Source organism: Struthio camelus, chromosome 4 (assembly GCF_040807025.1).
Source record: "Struthio camelus isolate bStrCam1 chromosome 4, bStrCam1.hap1, whole genome shotgun sequence".
Classification (NCBI taxonomy): domain Eukaryota; kingdom Metazoa; phylum Chordata; class Aves; order Struthioniformes; family Struthionidae; genus Struthio; species Struthio camelus.
In genome coordinates this window covers 71051455-71068759 of record NC_090945.1, presented here as the reverse complement: position 1 = coordinate 71068759, position 17305 = coordinate 71051455, and the positions used below count along the sequence as shown (strand labels likewise).

The window sequence follows — 17305 nt, the reverse complement described above, 5'->3', positions numbered from 1 at the left end:
TGAGAAAATATTTGGAAAGCGCTATCAAGTTTTCATGCAGCAACATGTTTCCTGCTTCAGGTTAGGGCTCAAAATGGTGAAAGAGCACAGGAAAACCAACCTTCGTTCTATTGCAAAGCAGTCCCCATGAGATTTCTTGCCAGACTGAAAAAGTAAAGGATGTTGGAATAGGTTAGTAAAATTCTGGATAACTATCCATGCTTTGGGGTGTAGCAAACAGAGCAGAACACTTTTTCTTGTGCAGTTCTTCATGGTCTTCTTCAAAGACTGCCCAAACATCAGCTGAAACTGAAAACCAGCATATAGGATAATATTATCCTACTATCTATAATAGTAATAATAGTAATAATAGTATAATAGATATCCTACTAAACAAGATAGGGCATATAGAGAACACAAAACACAGGGCATTAGGTGTTTATGTAATTCATGTACTCAGTCATTATTTACTACAGCTCTAGAAGGGCTACCAAATAGCTCCCTCCGGAACTTACACTCACTCTATGTTTACGGCAGTGACATTCATCCAGTTAAAGCCTAATACACATCTCACAGAAGATGAAGCAGTGTTATCGAGATGGAAAGTTGTTTAATATGTGGCCCCATACCACGCACTATTCAAACACTTCCTGGAGAGAGGACTGCTTATTTCCTCCTAGAATTGCAGATAGTGTTTTGCAAGGAGTATTAAATAAATACTGCAATGAAAGTACAGAGGTGTAAAGGCCAAGATCTCCACTAATTTTCAGTGCACATTTTAAGGTACCTAACACCTGGTATTTTTATAACACAGCATTGTATAGCATTTGACATGCAAAAGGAACAGATTTTGTCGATTTAACTTGTGACAGTGAATCCTTAGAAATGCCAAAAAAACAGATCCCATGATGCTTTATCCTAGCTAAACGTTTAGAAAACGGGACAAAAGAAAAAAAAAAGAGAAATTCATGAGCACCTGTAAAAAAGTTTCATTTGAATATCTTGCTTAGCATCAAAAGAAAATGTAATAGAAGAGACAGACACAGGCTCCTTCATATCAGTAAGTAAGTGCCTTAATTGTAAGTCATTCTTTCCTCTTACTGCAGACCATGCTTTGTTTCCTGCACATTTCTCCCATTTCTGCAGCGGTCCTACAGAAAATATCTCATTAAACAAACATTTTAGCTTCAGCCTTCACAACATTCACTCTATTTTAAATAGGAAGCTGAAGCAGGGTTCAAGACCTCACCTATAATGTTTTGAAATTCTGCTCCACAATGCTTAATGAAAATAAAATATTAGATTTTTTTCTCTTACCTTTCTCCCCCTTTTTCAGTCAGGAAAGAAGCTCTCAATGGGACTATCTGGCTTGCAATAATTATTTCATTTTCTCTTTCTTCTCCTTTCACTCTTCAAGCTCCTTCAGTAACTCATCCTCTCCTTTACTAAATTTCAATATCATCTAGACGTTGTCTTATTAACCTAGAAAAAACCTCTTTCGTTTAAGAGTGAAGGTAAAGGTTTTCAAGACAATTGGTTAGGGAGTCATAGTCATCAATGATGCAATTTAACATTTTTTACTTTAAATAAGTAATCATTAGAACTTTTGGAGTAAGACGTTCAGAGACTGTCTTCTACAGTTCATGTTATTCAACCACCCTGAAATGGAATGAAATAAAATACCCAAATTTTATTACCAGAGCAGATTTGCAAGGTTCAAACGAAAGATGCAAAAGTTTCCACGCCTCAATTTGATTAGAAAGGTCTTGGATTGATGGACCTGTGCACCATATCTCTCTTTTGAAGGTGAAGAGTACTACAGACTGTTTAATGACAAGTGGGTTGTCTATGGCATATTTTGGTCACTTTTATATTAACAAAGCTGGCCTATGCACTCAGTGGCTATCATCATCACCAATGACCCAAATGGAAGAAAAGCTGAAAATTTATTTTCACTTTCAGCTTTCTTTTCTAAAGAAAGGACATTTCTAGGCTCTTTCCTTCTGATTAAAGCCTTGGACATGCAAACTGCTAGAAAACTGATGTAACCAGATTGTCAGGATGGAAAGAAACAAGCAGCTGGGATCCCCATCTGCTGCAATAAGGAGCTAAGCTAAAAATCCTCCTAACATGCTCATCTGAGGTAAAATGAGTCAATAAAACTGTATTTTTATCCATAGAATCAGCCTACCAATTCCTTTCTTTTCCTCTACTTCCCTTTACCGTGTCCCCCTTTACAATGTACTTAAATCTGTATTGTCTGGTATCACCTTAAACTTGTAAGGGATTTTAGCCAAGCCTGCTATAGGAATAAAAGCCACATCACATAACTTATGTTTAATGTCAAGCGCATAATTTATTTGATTGTCTTCAGCCATGCTACACAAACATGTCAACTGTGGTACCTCCTTGGATCTGTCAATAGTTCCTACAACTGACACTCCAGTATCATTGTCCTGGTATCTGTGGAGTTTCATTAAACATTTCATTTACTCCCTTTCTGTAAAATGGTAGTTAGCAATATAAATAAACTATAATACAGTAATTCCACTCCTGATGTCTCTGGAAACTGAGAAGTAGGGAATACTGTTTAACTTTGAGTGGAATAGCCATACTGATAAAAGAAAAGATTGATTCAGATGAGAGATGACTTCATTTTATTATGGAAAAAAAAAAAGAAAAACAGGAAGTGGTTTAGAGTTTTAGAAATGCATCATTTTTAACAAAATGATAACCCTTAATAATCAATATCAAGAAAGTTGAAACTGAAGCCATGTGGCCTTTATGCTTTTGTTATTTTTAATTACTTCCTATTTTACAGTCACTTTCTCTTCCTCCTCTTTTTAAATATTTTTATTCTTATTTATCTTTTCTATTCTATTCTCCATATGCAAGTTCTTCTCTCATTTTTACTAATTAAAATGTTTTGTTCTGTATATGTTAAGTACCTCTACTTTTCTATTTCTTGATCTTGCTTTGGTTTATCTCTTCCTCTTCTTTCAGTTCTTATTTTCTGAATGTTTGACAGACTAAAGTCTGTCTGTTTGATAGACTAAAGTCTATGCAACTTTAGTATTTTTTCCAGAAAAGAAGATAAAAATGGAAGACATATTTTCTTTCATAAGGTTTCAACTTTAATTAAGAATTTTAAGATATTAACCATACCAACTATTTGTTTACTCTATGTGTTTATGTAAGGTTACATAGAAATTCTTTGACAGAGACAAAATACGAGTTTTTCTCCAGGTAAGACTGTAACCTCAGGCCTTATAATTTTAAAAAGAAAGCCTGTCTTCCAGTTTGTTAGCAGTAATTGTAGTCTACAAAGTAATGTACCTCCCTTTCTTAGCTCCCCAAACCATTTTTCTATTTTTCTTTTTTAAACAAAGACAGTGCTCAGAGGCAAAGAAAGAACAGGAGCTGTTCATAGTTTCAGGGCACATCTTTGTTCTAGGAAATACAAACCAAAAAAAGAAAAAAAAAGAAAAAAGAAAAAAAAGAAAAATCAAGTGACTGAGCCATGCTATAGTGAGTGTCGGCTACAATGACATTCTGTGTTGTTTCACAGCTATTGTAATTTTTTGCATGTATTCCCATATGAGCACCCTGGATATTGCCAACACATCACCATGGGCATGGGCCATGTCTGTAAGATCATGGCATTGTGGCTGTGTAAGTTCATGGACATCAGACTAACATAGTTCCACAGAGGCTCTGTAGATGCTCGGCTTGAACGTGCTTTCAAAATGTTTTCCAAAGGTCAGCTATCTTTCTGCTCATACATATATTCCACATGAGGATCTTCCCAGGGGCTTGGTTCTCCCAATCTTCCCCCACACCTAAGAGCTTCAGCTACACACCTTCTACAGATAGTTAAGTACTTTATCTTCGGGTCGTTCCTAAGGGTCGGCACTTTGTCTGTATTTGTTCATCAATAGCGAGCAAAAAGCCTGGGTAAGCAGCCCTTGTGTAAAGCCTGGTACTGCCCAGCTTGCATTTCGTCAGGCACCATCAGCAACACCCTCTGCCCAACAGCTCAGTGCTGGCGGTAGACGGCAGCCACCAGGCAGCATAGCAGCCGTGCTGGCATTGCCACTGCAGCTCCGTCTGCAGTATCACATAGCAAACCCACCACCAGAGCCCTGGCAAGACCAGAGGCCAGGAGCAGAACTGAAAGGACAAAGTGGCAAAAAAAATCCAAAAGAGGCAGCATTACAACATGGTTTATTGGCTACGGTAAAAACAAGTTTAAGTAATATAAATAGCAAGTAGAACTCCTCTCTCTAGCTTTGATGGTGCACTGAGGGGTGTTGTTTTTTTTTTTAAAGTGCTCTTCAGATTTGGTGCATGAATTATCACCTCTAATAGCTGATAATTAAGCCACTTCAGCAAAGCTGTGAAATAGAGAGGACTAGCAATAAACTCTCAGTCTCACCTGGCAATTATTTTGAAACCATGCTCCAAATAACCAGATAAATAAATCTGTCTACGTCACAGATAATTCTCTGCAGACTGACAATTCCATAAATAAACACACACACAGATGCACACATCCACATCTATATGTATAAGCCTCAGTGAAATATGGAACAGATTTAAAGTCAATTGCACAATCAAGGAAGAGAGTATTATAAAACTAGAGAGGTACTCAGTGACCTCTCTTGAACACTGTGTAACTGGCTCAAGAACATAATATAAAGGGCCGGATAAAAAAGAGCTAAAAGCAGATATTTTTCATTTGTGAAATCTGAAGAGCTATCTGGCAATTCTGCTCATTGTTCTGCTTTACAAGTAAAACAAAGTGTTCTAACAATAAGTATCGATTTCATCATTAAAAAGAAAACTACCCATTCATAAATATTAATTGATGATATTATCTCTTTCCATGACTGCCTTCTTAGAGGCAACAAAAGAAACATAATCCACATCCAGGAAAACAATAAATAGCTTTAGCAGTTACAGAATCTACTCATCTAGCACATTACTAAAATGGAAAACTGGAAGGCCATTTTGGAAAGCGATCTCACTATGGAAAAAAATAACAGCACCCTACAAAAGACTCTGCAGTCCCACAGACAGGCTTCTACAGACATAACAAGGGACAGTATCAAATATTTCACACATCTTCATCCGATGAAAAATGCCCTCCAGGTTTCTTTTGTTTTAAAAAAGAAATCTTTGTGTTCTATATTTGAAGGATAAAACAAGAAAGCCTCATTTGTGCCTGCCTTTATGTTCATTAAAAAGCTTTAACATTTAGAATCTTACATAAAAATTATGAATTAGCACTCACAATGTGCCTGTGAAGTAGAAAAGTAATCTTCCTTCCTTAGAAACTGGGAGGTTTGGAGTTAGAATTCCCTTATATGAGGAAGTAAAACACTGGAAAATCCTTGATGGTGGACAGTTAAGTTGTAATCAGGTCCAAAGGTCTTTTACAACATCTGCACTCCCTTCTCAGAATTATGAATTTTCCTTTATGACTATTGTATTCAAAAAAGGTAGAAAATTTGTGCTGAGAGTTTTAACATTAAGATGTACATGAATTATGTTTCCATCTCTTCTCTGCAACTATGATGATTAAAATTTTTGCTTGCTTGTGGTTACAAAAAAGATGATATCTCCTATAATAACATGACCCAGGAATTGGAGCTGCAAAAAGAGTAGTAAGTGTGGAAGCATCCTGAGAGAGACTGGGAGAGAGGGAACTAAGAGGGGACACTGGGACCACATGCAGGAGTAAATTAAGAGGGCACAGAAATATGTACACTGCTAGAAAAATGCTATCCACAGTGCAAAAATATTTGAAAACACCTCCTGAGGAGAAAACCTTGCCATCAGCCCTGAAAAACGAGTAACTGCAGAACAGGGAGAATGAGGTAGAAACAATCCTGCAGGAAAGCTCAGCCCTGACTGGATGATACCATCTGCAGAAGAGAGTCATTTGCAGCAGAATGAAATACAGATCTACTGCACCCCCACATCAGGCTGTCCTCTCTCCTTTTTGTTTTGCTACCTATTTTTTCCCTATAAATGTTTGAGGGGATTTCTTCCTGCTAGTCATAGGCATTCAAAAATTGCCCCAAGGCAAATTGTAGGGAGGAGCAGAACTGAGAAAAGAAGGAAAAGAATAGGAATGGGAGGATATACATGGACAGACAAACTAGGATTATACTGGTTTCACTGCTTTCTGTTGAGTTATTTCTAATTTGCCCAGCAAGAAGAATATCAGGCCCAACAATTCATAGCTAATATTTGATTCAGAAATGTCAGTGCAGAAGGGAACAGTGCCAGTGAATAAAGTGTTTTCCCTAATGAATACATACATATCATTAGGATTGAACTCTTTATTTTATAATCAGTACAGTCACTAGAATTAAATATAAAACCAAGTGCTTCAGATAAAGCCGTCATCACTCATGATAGTCATGTTTCATGCAGTAGCTTTCATTACAGTGTAGGCAAGCAATGACTTTGTTTTTGCAGTACTAAAACCTCCCACTCTATAATCTACATCAGAATCAAGGAGATAGAAGTTTTCAAAATTTCTCTGAAGCTGACAAGGAGAGAACTGCAGCAAAAACAGCAAACAAAGAGCATTTCAGTTTTGAAAAGCTCCCGTAAGACTTGATTTGTTATGAAAGGCATGCTTCAGATAAGTCCAAGTGCATCAGGCAGAAGTCTTTGGATGAAAAAAGTGTATAGAATTTGGATATATTTACACATTTTAAATCCAAAGTCATCATTCAAGCATCTTGTTTGTTCATGTCCAGAATGAAGAACGAAGCAAATGCAAGTTTTTAAGTTATGCAAGTCTGAGGAATTGTGTGTGTGCGTGTATGTGTCTGTGTAAATTATGTTTATGGGGGGAGAGGTTATAGCCTGTTTTCAATATATGTTTTCCTACAACTTTGGTGCTAGAGTCAGTATATGGAAGACCCTGTGGTACCATCACTTAGATGCTTGCTGACAAGCGATCTGTCATTATTTAGCTCACCTTCCTCTTTGTCAAACGCTCTAGGTGTCACAGATTAATGGTTTTTATGCCCATATTATTATTTTATATTTCATTGTACAGTTTCATAAAATAGCGACTCAAAATTTATAGTAAGAAAGGGTGACGCGAAAAAAAATGCTGAAAGGAAAAATATTTCAAACAGTACAGGTCTACTGGTTTCTGTCCTGGTCTCAAAAGACCAAGATTATACAATGATGAAGAAGTAACACTGTAAAAAAAGTACATTAAAGGAATCCCCAAAGCAATTTATGCCAAGGAAATATGACCTCAGATAAGCTGCATGGATACAAAAATTAACTGCACTGGTAAATTAGACAGAGATGGATAGGTTTTACAGATGGAACAGTGAGGTAGATAGTGAGATGGTAAGGTTAGTCTAAAGCTGACTGTGAGAAGTTGCAAACAGTTCTCATAATAGTGACCGTCTGGGTGGTTAAATGAAAGATGAAATTCAGTGCTGGTAAGCTCAGTGCGTGTGAGGAAAACAATATCAACTGTGTGTAGACAACAAGAGCCTTTAAATTACCTAATAACCCTCAGGAAAGAGATTTTAGACTCATTGTCAATGTTCTCAGAAAAACGTCAGCTCAGTGCCTAGCAGTGGTCAAAAGAGTAAACAGCATCTTCTGAATTGTCAGGACAGGAATAGAGAGCAAAGCAGAACAGAAAATGTTATGCCACTGTAAAAAACAATGGTGCACCAATTTCTTGAATCCTGTGTGCAGTTCTGGTCCCCCCATTACAAAAACTACAGCGTAGAGCTAGAAAAGGCGCAGAAAAGGACAATGAAGATCAGATTATTGAATAGCTTCCTCAGGAAGAAAGACCGAATAAGACGCGACTCTTCAAGCAATGAGTACGGGTGAAATACAATAGAGGTCTATAAAATCAGGTTTGCCTGGGATTACTTGCAGGGACAATGTATATTGACATATGCCATGGGTCATACAAAAATATTATTAGACAGCAGGCTTAAACCAAACAAAAGGAAGTACTTTTTCGAACAACATATAAATTGTAAAACTCATGGCCACAGGAAATTCTGAAAGCCAAAAATATAAACGGGTTGGGGATTAGATTGGCTATTAAATACAACAGGTTGGGTGTGACCTCCAACTAAGGCAGTCCCTAGACTGCTGGTTTCTGGAAGCCAGGAAGGCATATGGTAGAGAATATAGTTTCCAGTATGTTTTTTAATATCAGAATATTCAGAGGCAGATATTTTGCTTTCTAGGCTTGTGAACAATAAAAAACATTACTACACATTTTCATTCTCTCCCTGGAAATACAGCCTATTAAAGTATTCCTATTTTCTTAAAGGCAGAAAAGCTAAATATCTGGTCTTTTCCGGCCATTTCCGGCTGAAATGGTCTTATGCTACTGCCTGTCACAGAAATAAGGACAGAGGAGTAAACGGACCTTTCGGTCCTTAAGATCTTGGTAAATATCCAGTAAAACAGGACTCAAAGAATTGCAACTTCTTTCATTGGTTTTAAACAAATACTGAAAGGGAAATAAAACACACTGCTCCAAAGTACAAGTTTCTTACAATATCATGTAAGAATTTTCTTCCTTGGCAAGAATTTTCTTCCTTGGCATGTCAGCTACACCAGTATTTTGTGACTTACACCAGCTTTTTATCAGTCACAGGAAGTACATCTGAATTGTAACCCAAAATGTTCTAGTATTGTACAGCAGGTAAGTTCAAATGCAAGAGCTAGAGAGCAGCAAGAATATTTGCAGTATCTTCCTTAATGGCATCATGAGGTAGTTTTACTTCAAGGGTCCTGGAGCATCTTATTTTTGTCTGACATAAATTTGCTTAGCCAGAAATAACGCCAGAAATGTTATCAAAGGACCAGTTTTTTAGCTTTTCTGTTCCCAGGAGAACAGGATTTTTTTTTTTTTTTTATGATTTATATTCCCATTTCTGGAAGTATACTGCAGTGCCTATGCTGTTAATAAAGTCAGGTAAGTAACAGAACATCTGCCATTTCTTTAGTCTTCTCAGAATACTGATCTCAATGGGGACCCTAATGGGTCCTAAGTGTACTTCTGCAATAAATACTTCCTACTAGCTATCTGCTGTAGGTTGAATTTCCCTATTTTAAGATCTTATTGTACTTTTTCGAGTCCAGTGGCTATAGAATCTGGACACCAAAACAGCTGAGTGTCCTGCCTGCAGTGAGTCTGCGTAGCTCATTAGGCAAAGTTTGCAGTGAAACTAGTGGAAGGAAGTAAAATTAACTGGCTGAAAAAACACTGATTCCTTGGGCTGTGGTTGGAATGCAAGGTCTTTTACAGCAGCTGAGGCAGTTGCTTACACAGGTCTGTATGTACACAAATTGTGCTAACTTAGTGAAATGCATACTGACATGCTATTATATTTAGGAGCTGTTTGTTTTAGTATTGTAAATTTTTTGATTATTTAATGATCAGCAAGGAATTGCATTATTTTCTTTTGTTTTGTTTTCTTACACATACAGCTTGCAGAGGTGGTGTCACTGAGCAACTGACAGTAAAGATGAACGTGAAGAAGGTTTCTGAGAAGTACAGGTTTAATTGCAGCCTTCCCCCACAAGTGCCGAGGGAGATCTGCACAGCGAGAGAGCTGCCACTCTGGGTGCAGCTCGGCGTCAGAGCGCTGGTGCGTGGGTGCTGGAGCCTCTCCTCTCACACCCCACCGAAACCTCAGGGTACGAGCCGCACCATCACACCTGAGCAACTCGTTCAGGTGCCCTGTATAGTCAAAGCAGAGAAGCAGACAGTCCCGGAGCACAATTCTCACACGTTTTAAATGTTTACTTGATGTTAAGATCCATTACGCTCTAAAAGCAACTATTTATTTCTATCGACTTTAAAAGGAGTTGGGATGACTTGTTCAGGTGTAGCCATCTGTGCCGTAGTGTCTACTTAGGTGATATGAATCCTCCAGATTTGTCTAGCTTGCTTTCCTGCCAAGGCTACATCCACCAAGTCCCATGGAGTTACAGGGAGCTATACTAACACTAAACCGCAGGAAAGCTGAGCCCTGTACTCATTTCTTTTGTCTGCACCCTCTCCCTTGAGCTGCAAAGGAAGTCACCCAGCCCTTTGTACTTTGGGCCTAGCTCGTGAGACACACAAGCCTCAACGGCTATGCCCCTTTTTTCACTCATCTCTGCAAATTTTAGGTCATAATCTTCTTTTCCTTTCTGAATTCAGTTACACTAGATTTCATGCTAGTTACAATTGGTTCCCTCACATTTTTTTTCCAGGTGGCTTCCTATGCCCATAAAAGAAGAGACAACAGCATGCCCTCTAATCACTCCCCGTCCCCCAAGGACGCCTAGTTAGACAGGCTCTGCTTTCGCTTTCCTTAGAGCGTAATTCTTCTGTCCTTAGTCATGGATGTAGTCCCAGCAGTGTCCAGGAGAATTACTCCCTTGAGTTAATACTGCCGAACCCCTGTTTCACTTCTCTTTAATCATGCTAATCTTCATCTTTTATTCACTAACCGATAACAATGGAATGGCAAGCCCTGCCTTACCTTCATCTCAGCCTTGGACAATGCCACATAATCCATTTAGAAATTCTAGAAAAGATGGGAGATTTAACTCTTTATTAATGATGCCATAAGTCAGTTAGTCATCTTATGATTCAGAAATCAGTAAAGAAAAATCTGACAGACAAAGCATATTTTTTTTCTGCAGTCATATTTTTCTAGCTTAGAAGTCACTTCTCTTCCTGCCTTATACAATACTGAAAATAAAACTGATCTCCAGACATCACAGCGTTTCACTGGGTGGCAGAAACAAACAGGCTGATTTTTAAACTGCTGCTACGGCTACTCCAACGGTCTGTCAGGAAGCCAATACTATTCAACACCTATATGACTGATTATACCTCAATCCCTCAACAGACAACCAAACAGATGTCACCACCAAGGATGCCTAGTGGCTGCTGAATAACATTTCTGCTGCAGAGACACGGCCTCAATCAGGAAGAGGGGATTTTCTCGGGGAGGTAATTACCTCTTACTGATATGAAATCTGGATGCTGAAAACAACGGAGGATCCTGAACAGTGTGGTAGAGGGAACAAATCTAAAAAGAATAGAGGCATCTAACCTTACCTACAAAGGGTAAATATAAGCCTAGCAATAAATATTTTACAGAACCAGACTGAACTCTGTTTGAATTAATATCTTTTCAAAGAGCTGAGGATGACGAATACTGTATTCTTGACTGTATTAACACATTATTCAGTCAACACAACACATTCTCGTGCAAAAAATGTTCTTTGCTTTGAGCTGATATGCAGGAATGCAACCAAGACTCAGACACAGAATTCAAATGCATTTTTAGTATCTTTTGCATAAGCCATTTCTGAGGAAGAAAAAAAAGCAACTGAAATATGAAATTCATGCTAAAAACAACGAGTACATTGTTGACCGTGTGACTTATTGCAGAATTAGAACATTAACCTGTGTGCTTTCCCACCTCCTTGAGATATACCATGACAAACATGCTGCGTTACTGCTAATGATAGTGATATGTAGTCCATTCACATAAGAAGAAATAAAATCCAGACATGCATTCATCACAGCTTTAGTAAGCCCTGGAAATAAAACAGTATTCTTACCTGTATGTGGTCAGGCTTCTTGATGGAGACAAGAGCAGCATTTTAACTGCCTGCTGAGTCTCTACTTCATTTCACTGTATTGCAACTTTGAAACCTCTTTTTCTACCTCTGACCTAACACGGGTTGCTGGTTTCTGGGGGCTTTTTTTCTTAATTTTAGCCTTATAGTAAACTCAATATGGTCAACAGTTAAACGTGTAAGGTTTATTTATTTATTTAGTACTTTGGCTAAGTCCCAGGTAGCTCTTAAAATGTGAGCTTTACTACCTTATTTATACTCAGAACAACTATTATTATTTACAAGGATTTGGGCTAGAGGTTTTTAACGTGAATGCCTAAAACATCAGGTATAAATCCTTGCTGAGCACCCTCATAAAGAGAGTGACTCAGTGGACGCTAGCTTCCTCGGCAAAGAAAGACAATGATCAAATATTTTCAATAGGAGTTAAGCACATAAACTGCTTTCAACTGCACCAGAGTGACTTACCCAAAGTCACACAATGTCTGCAGCAGAGCATGAAGCAAATGTTTCAAGTCATAGAAATTCTTAATGCCTGCAAAGTCCTTCATAAAGCGTTATATTTTCCTGTCATTATTTTTCATGTGAATTGCAACAGCACTTAAGGACTCCCAGCAGAATACAGGGCCTCAAGGTATTAGGTACATCTGCACAGCGTGAGACAGCTCTGCCCTGTTGAAGAAACCTGTCTCTATATAGTACACAAAGATGGTTGCTCATGAAACACCCTGGGCTCCCTTGCAGTTCAGGGAGCACGGGAAGGCGCTCTCCATTTGAGCCAGAATGACTGGAATTGGTGGTTAAGTAAGGAGCAGAAGCCAGCCTAAAGTCTCAGGGTGCGCCGGGGAAACGGCACGTGCAGCTGAAGCCTCTGCCCTGCTCTGTAAAACCGTAGGACCTCCTTGCTGCGGTCTCCTGGGGTTGCTGGTACTGGTGGAGAGGCCAGGGCCAGTCACACCCAGTCTGCCATGCTGGTTGCAACCCCTGCCCGCTCCAGTTTATACCTGGGACACATCAGCCACTGCATTTTGTCTGCCTCCATCGCAGGAGAATAAGAGATAAAGGGGTCCTTGAAAAATAGCCTCTGAATAGGACCAGCCGTTACTTTGTGGAAACTTTATACCTCAGAAAAGCAGAAGGATCGAGAAACTGAGACAAGGGAAAAGAAGGCCTGAATCAGGCTATATGGAGGCCTGGTTTATTTTAGCATCGACTTAAACTGGCTTTGCACCAGGCCCAAATTGCACAGGGTTGTTCTATGAATCAGATACGTATGCCACGCCAGCTGAGAGTATCTAAACAGGCTCTGCGAAGGAGACATTGCCAAATTCCACACATACAGCAATGTGTAACGTTAAGAGGCCAACTGTTTTTGCAGCAAAAATGTAGACAGTTTGTAGAAAATATGCAGCTTAAAACTGATTTATGTTACACACTAGGCACGAATATTTTATTCAGCCAACACAGAAGAAAGTTAATGCTATCTCATTGCCGATCTCTGAGCTTATCCACACTGATTAAGAACCAGACAGGGGTAAGGCAGCGGCCAAAGTCTGATCCTTCAGCTAACACATGAAAGGCAGCATGTCTTCTTGTTAGCTTCACGTGATCTACGATAGTGTGATGGAAAGACGCAAGGAGCATCTATCTTCCACTTTAGGCTGCATGTCAAGGCATGCAAATATCAGGAGTATCAAGCCATGAGCACGACGATAAGGAAGGCTGAGTCCAGCTTTTAGTGCCTTGTGAGAGAACGTGATCTTACTTTTTTCAAGGGTTTCACAGCTCCTCAAGTGCATGAGGAGCACGTTGTGCTGTTCTGTCTGAAGGTCTCCAGCAACTGTCACAGAGGAGTTACACTCCTAAACACTCAGGCAAACGTCAGTGTGGGATTGGCTGTAAATGCTAAGGTCCATACACATTTTAGATCACAAATGTATTGAGGCCACAGTCTTGTCTGCTTGTAAGTATACAGCAGTCACTGTAAACCAGGGCATATTATCAACATATTATGCCCCTAGTGTTTATTTTGAACTAATGTCTATGTGGACTTACTGTCACATTCATACTTCAGTAAATAGCAATGTAATTCTAATAAATGCCTGTTTCAGTAAATATCTACAGCAGAATTCTACAGTAAATTCCATTAAGATAGTTGTGTATCAATGAATCAGAGTTTTTACTGCTTTTGCTACAAACCCAGCAAAGAAGCATGTTGTCTTTAGAGATACCAGTACAGCAAGACTGTTGCAGAGATGAAAACAGCCTTTATGTCTTTATTTACCAGTAGAGAAATTATTATTTGATAGGATGGAGAAGGCAATCATTAGCCATTACTTAAAATAAGAAGCTGTACCTTGAAAGGACCTTTTCATACTGTGAGCAGAACTATTTTAGGTCTTAGGCAATGCTATTTAAGAGTTGCGGTTGTCCACCCCACAGACCCCTTTTAATGGGATGGAGAAGGGGAAAAGATTCAAATTATGCAAATGGCTTTAAAAACTTTATAACCTGGGTAAGAACCTCATACTGCCTTAGAGACCTGTCAGAAAAACTCCTTTCTGGGCTTAACCTGAAATTCTTGATGCAAGAAGGGCTGAAAATGACATGCAAACTTTCTAATAGTCCTGAGGCCAAAAGAACAGAGAGACCTCTTCAACATTTTCCTAAGTTACCCATCTGATCTCTGCAGCCCAGCACTGGACCAAGGGTATGATCAAGAAAAATAGATAATTCAGTAAAGAATCTTGCTACTGCATAATGTAGCTGTAGATATAACATGTCTTCTTCACTTTGAAGAACATTATATTTTTTCAAAGTCATTTTTTTATTGTAGACTGAGAAAACCAGCAATCAAAATTAAAGAAAATAGAAACATGGTTTCTAAAGAAAATAGATACCATGGTTCTCCTAAAAGGAAGACCTAAAAACTTGAGCAGTCACAGAGCTGTTGCCTTTACAGACTAATGCATACAGTGAAATATATGAACCTGGAGCAGAGGGAGTTAAAGCTAACATGATTTTAGCTGGTTTGACCTAATCTCAATTTGGACAGTTTCCAGGACAGATATAAAAATTCTGGTTCAGTGCTTTCCATTCTTTGCGTTTTTCTGAAAAAAGATTTCCTCTGGTCTTTCTCTTAACTAAAAACTAAAATCAAGAATGTAAATCAGGCATGTTCAGTAGAGACAGGCAATGCAGGAGAAAATGGATGTCAGCATAAAAAGTGCTAGTGAAATGTCATGTGACAGATTAAATTCAAGTCCATCTTCAAAAAGTTAATCTAAACTGAAATAAGTGCTGGGAAAGGCATTAGGATCAAGGCAAAGGAAGATTAAATTTCCTGGTGTTCCTTTATATGAAGTGAAAAAGATGATACACGCCTAAAGAATAAGAAACTTGGAGGCTTCTAAAGCACCTCTGAGGTACAGATCAAGATCATCAATGAAGACTTTGCATTACTGGAGTTGTAGATCAAGTAGTTAAAATGTGACTCAAAGAACAGAAGAAACTTCCTGCTTGTTGCTCTTTATTATTTGCTCAGTGCATTCTCTACTGCACATAATAAAGAGGCCCCTCTCCTGCAGAGTAGAGGGGGCTTGTAAAATTTACATCTGCAATGTATAATTGATACTCATACACTGTTATTAATTTTGTTCTTATGGGCTTTGCGTACAATGAGGAGTTATAAGGAGGGGTTTGAAAGAAGTCATGGGTAATTTGGCAAACTCTGAATGGGATTTTGGCTTCCTGCATGTTTTCTCTGCATATATTCCATGCTCATGTCTAGCCTTCTCTTCCCGTTAATCTAATTTTTTCCTGTTTGTCCTTTGCCTCAGAATTCTGAAAAAAAAAAATTAAATTAGTTCCATGTCATCACAAAGAAACTAGAAAAATGTTCCCCAGTACCCATAAAATAACATGTTCAGTTTTAAAAAATAGTCTTTAAAAGCTGCTAAAACTTCCCAGCTTCATTTTTTCATGGAACCACTGTTTAATTTACAGTAAATCGAGAGGCAGGAGGGATGATAAAGTTAAGCTCACGCTGTTGAGAACAATTATCCTGGCCCAGAGACATATGTAGCCCCAGAAGGTTGAACAGACCACCATAGCTTAAAGGCACTAAGATAAAAGAGCACGTGCTGCGTGGGCCCAGTGGGAGCAAGACCACAGCCTGCAAACAGAACCCACTCTGCTTTCATTTGATTTGTGCCCCTATTTTGCTCTCCCCCCCCCCAATTTTTTTTTTTTTTTTGCAATTTTGAGTTATTTAATAAGGGCCTGGTGCATTCAGTGGAAAGAAAAAGAGAATGGTAGCTGGGTCAGTGTGACAATATCTATCTTACATTCACCACAGACAAAAAATATCTGGGTGAAGAAATGATGGCAGCCTCTGTTTCTGAAAGACTGAAGATACTGAAGCAAGACGTAAAGTAAAAAAGAAGTCATGAGATGTTTAAATTCTGCACAAACAATAACAGCACCTTTTCTTTTTCCCCCGTCTCATTAATCATGCTGGTTAATTGTTGGGATAATGACTTCACAAGTTCATGTAGTACAAAAGGATTATCCTCGAACTACACGTAGTACTTGGCATTTACTTCTACATATGCCAGTATCTCTGTATTAAAATGTGAGGTAGTTTTTCTTTTTCATTTTTTCCAATTTTCCTGGAAAGTGAATTGCATGTTGTTCTCAAAGATGGAAACAAATAAGGAGAGAAAACTTCAGGTAGCGATTAATAAAGGAGATTACATTATTTTAAAAGAAAAGCAGTAAAGGAGATAAAGATAGAAAAATAAAGAAAACATTTCAAAATGTCACTGTAGTTTAAGAAGCTAAATTGTATCTCCAACAGGGATTCAATCTTCTGTTGGGATTTTAGGTTACTTAAAACAAAACAAAAAAAAGGGAAAGAAAAATTAATGGAATTTTGAATAGCATTTTGGCAGTTGTGTCCAGATTTCTAAAAATAAGAGGCTATCAAGATCCTATTTAAGTTGAGTGATTTCACTTCTAACTGTCCTGAAAAATGTGGTACCTATCTGTCACTGAAGCTAAAGAGGGATTTGCTTCCAGATGCCTTTAAGAAACAGTGTGCCTATCTGCACTCTTAAGCACTTAAATGTTTTTTACAGGCTGAGTGGTCAATTACATTCTTTCTGATGTCTTTTATTGTTTTTTGGATTTATAACATTTTATTGTTATTTTCCTCTAGTGCTTCTTCGTGTTTGTATATTGAATTTCAAATCTCTCTTGCTGAATAACACTGCTAAAAGCATCCTAAGTGTTATAGGCTCCCATCTCTGACCCGGAAGGAGGATAGATCAGGGCACTCCAGCTTTCTGTGAACTATTCCAATCTGCCAAAACTTTGAAACCTTCCACTTAAAGAGTGAATTGTGAGGAATTACTCTTTCTAAAGTAATCGTCCAGAGAAAGACTAATTCCATAATTTAGCAGTCCCAAACCTTCTCTTTTTCATTCTAAAAACTGAAAGGTATTTTTGATACAGAAACTACCCGCCAAAGGAAGAGCAGATAAAATATAAGAGAATTCTGTTTCGCATGTTTGTACTGTTTTCTTTTTTTCCTCCAAATTGATGCTTAAACAGATAAATAGCGAGTTGTTGCCATAGCAGTATTTATGATGTCAGGCATGTACAACTT

General features: G+C 38.3%; 1 long non-coding RNA gene across 1 annotated transcript in view; it reads right to left on the bottom strand.

The window, feature by feature from the left end:
• Nucleotides 1-14566: 14566 nt before the first annotated feature.
• The window catches only part of LOC104151411 (uncharacterized), a 45431-nt gene continuing 42692 nt past the window's right edge, over nucleotides 14567-17305 (bottom strand). The window contains exon 8 of the long non-coding RNA XR_011141096.1: nucleotides 14567-15480. This is a non-coding gene — a long non-coding RNA (uncharacterized lncRNA). The remainder of the gene's footprint in view (nucleotides 15481-17305) is intronic.